Genomic DNA, 3040 nt, shown 5'->3' with positions numbered 1-3040 from the left:
TGTGTGACAGGCGCTGCTGAGGAGGGCGGTATGGCAGCTGTGGGAACTCAGAGGAGAGGTGGGGACCTGGCCATTGTGGTGACAGCTGAGTAGGGTTTAAAGTGAAGAGCAGGAGTTGGCAGGAAAGCAGGATGGGGAGTGAGTTTCAACAAAGGGCTGAGCTTATGGAGAAGGACAAGAGGGATTGAGTGAGGGGAATATGGCGGCCAGCAGAGCTAGAAGGGTGAGCAGGGTCTTTGGGTGCTAAGGCAGGGTCTGGTTTTCCTCCTGAAACCACCAGGAACATTAAAAAACCTCAAAAAGGAAAGTAGTCAACATGTCCTCCAGAGTCATTTAAATGAAGAAAGAATTAAAATATCCAGTGGCTGAGGATGAAACACATCTGGAACTCTCCTCCATAGCTGGTGGGAATATACGTTGGTTTATGTACTTTTCAAAATTGCTTGGTAGAATCTACCGAAGTTGGAGATTCTTCTACCGTATGACCCAGCAGTGCCAGTCCTAGGTCTCCACGCAGCAGACATGCATTCAAACACATGTGCAAGAATGCTCATGGCAGAAGAGCTCTTCATAGTCCACCACAGACAGCAACCCAATGCCCAGCAATGGTCAAAGGGATGAATGAATGGTGGACTATTACATATCATGATGGAATACCACACAGCCATGATAACGAACTACAACTGCAGTCAATGCTGCAGATGAGTGGCAGAAAAAAATGTTAAAAAGAGAAATACTGGGCTGCCACTGTGGCTCATTGGTAGAACACTTGCTTGGCATGTATGAGGCACTGGGTTCGAGCCTCAGCACCACATAAAAATAAAACAAAGGTATTGTGTCCACCTACAAAAAAATTATTTAAAAAATAAAATAATAATCAATTTTTTTAAAAAACAGAAGCTACATTCAAGGCCTCTGAATTACACATATTAAATTAAAATGGTTAAAATGGGCCAGGACCCATGGCACATGCCTGTAATGCCAGTGACTTGGGAGGCTGAGACAGGAGGATGGCAAGTTCAAAGCCAGCCTCAGCAACAGTGAGGTGCCAAGCAACTTAGTAAAACTCTGTCTCTAAATAAAATACAAAATAGGGCTGGGGATGTGCCTCAGTGGTTGAGTGCCCCCAAGTTCAATCCCCAGTACCCAAAACAAAAGCAAACAAAAAAAGGATTATTTATTACTGATAATGTTGACCTTGATCATCTAATGAAAGTGTTGGGTTTCTCCACTGTGAAGTTATCCCTTTCTCCCTCTTTCCACATTGTTATGTTTGGAAGGAAGTCACTATGGTCCACACTTTAAAAATGGGCAATTGGGGCTGGGGATGTAGCTCAAGAGGTAGTGCGCTAGCCTGGCATGCGTGTGGCCCCAGGTTCGATCCTCAGCACCACATACAAACAAAGATGTTGTGTCCGCCGAAAACTAAAATAAATATTAAAATTCTCTCTCTCTCTAAAAAAAATAATTAAAAAAATAAAATAAAATAAAAATGGGCAATTGGGCTGGAGTTGTGGCTCAGTTTTAGAGCACTCACCTAGCACATGCGAGGAACTGGGTTTGATCCTTAGCGCCACATAAAAATAAATAAATAAAATAAAGGTATTGTGTCCAACTACAACTAAAAAATAAATATTTTAAAGAAATGGGCAATTATTTCTATAAATATTAGGACATTTGTCTATGAGAGAATTTTTTCCTTTTTCTTTGTAATGTTTTCTTTTTTTAAAAACCTTTTTTTTAATTTTAATATTTATTTTTCAGTTTTTGGTGGACACAACATCTCTGTTTGTATGTGGTGCTGAGGATCGAACCTGAGCCACATCCCCAGCCCTGTACTGTTTTCTTCAACATTAAAAACATTGTTGGCGAACCGCGAGCAGCGGCGGCGGCGCGGAGAGGCGCAGCGGAGGTTTTCCTGGTTTCGGACCCCAGCGGCCATATGATGAAATCCTCCCTGCAGCGGATCCTCAACAGCCACTGCTTCGCCAGAGAGAAGGAAGGGGATAAACCTAGCGCCACCGTCCACGCCAGCCGCACCCTGCCGCTACTTAGTCTGCACAGCCGCGGCGGCCGCAGCAGCGAGAATTCTAGGGTCTCCCTCAGTTGCTGTAGTAACCTGGGTCCAGGGCCTCGGTGGTGCTCCTGATGTCCCTCACCCACCCCTGAAGATCCCAGGTGGGCGAGGGAATAGTCAGAGGGATCACAATCTTTCAGCTAACTTGTTTTACTCTGATAATCGGCTGAATGTAACAGAGGAACTAACGTCTAATAACAAGACGAGAATTCTTAACGTCCAGTCCAGGCTCACAGATGCCAAACACATTAACTGGAGAGCAGTGCGGAGCAGCGACAGCCTCTACATCGAGATCCCAGCTGGCGCTCTGCCTGAGGGGAGCAAAGACAGTTTTGCAATTCTTCTTGAGTTTGCTGAAGAGCAACTTCATGCTGACCATGTCTTTATTTGCTTCCATAAGAACCGCGAGGACAGAGCCGCTTTGCTCCGGACTTTCAGCTTTTTGGGCTTTGAGATTGTAAGACCAGGGCATCCCCTTGTCCCCAAGAGACCCGACGCTTGCTTCATGGCCTACACGTTCGAGAAAGAGTCTTCAGGAGAGGAGGAGTAGTGGCCACGCAGCTCCTCAGGGCCCACCGGGCTGGAGACGGAGGCCCTGGAAGGCAGGCCCTCCAGTGTTGTGTGGGTGGGTGGGGGCCTGGCAGCTGTGCTGGGGTGCGAACGTCCTGCTCCTCCTCCATCTCTCCTGGGTTTGTCCGCATGTCGTAATTGTGCAAATAAACGCTCACTCCAAAAAAAAAAAAATTGTTAATAACATAAAAAGAAACAATATAGAAAAGGGAATTTATCATGTATAGCTCAATGAATTTTTACAACTTGTCAAAACTGTGTATCAACAGTGCCCTGGGCTGGGGATGTGGCTCAAGCTGGTAGCGCGCTTGCCTGGCATGCACGGGGCACTGGGTTTGATCCTCCGCACCACATAAAAATAAAACAAAAATGTTGTGTCCACTGAAAACTAAA

At 45.8% G+C, this 3040-nt stretch overlaps 1 pseudogene across 1 annotated transcript; it reads left to right on the top strand.

Annotated features, from left to right (window-relative positions):
- The first annotated feature begins 1872 nt into the window (after positions 1 to 1872).
- LOC308646820 (ornithine decarboxylase antizyme 1-like) lies at positions 1873 to 2821 on the top strand (annotated as a pseudogene). The gene has a single exon. The product of its transcript is annotated as an ornithine decarboxylase antizyme 1-like (transcript).
- The last annotated feature ends 219 nt before the right edge of the window (positions 2822 to 3040 follow it).

The sequence above is a fragment of the Spermophilus citellus genome (genome assembly GCF_964194105.1).
Source record: "Spermophilus citellus genome assembly, chromosome: 4".
NCBI classification, from domain to species: Eukaryota; Metazoa; Chordata; class Mammalia; order Rodentia; family Sciuridae; genus Spermophilus; species Spermophilus citellus.
The sequence above is the reverse complement of the archived record's forward strand: the minus strand, read 5'-3'. Positions and strand labels throughout refer to the sequence as shown.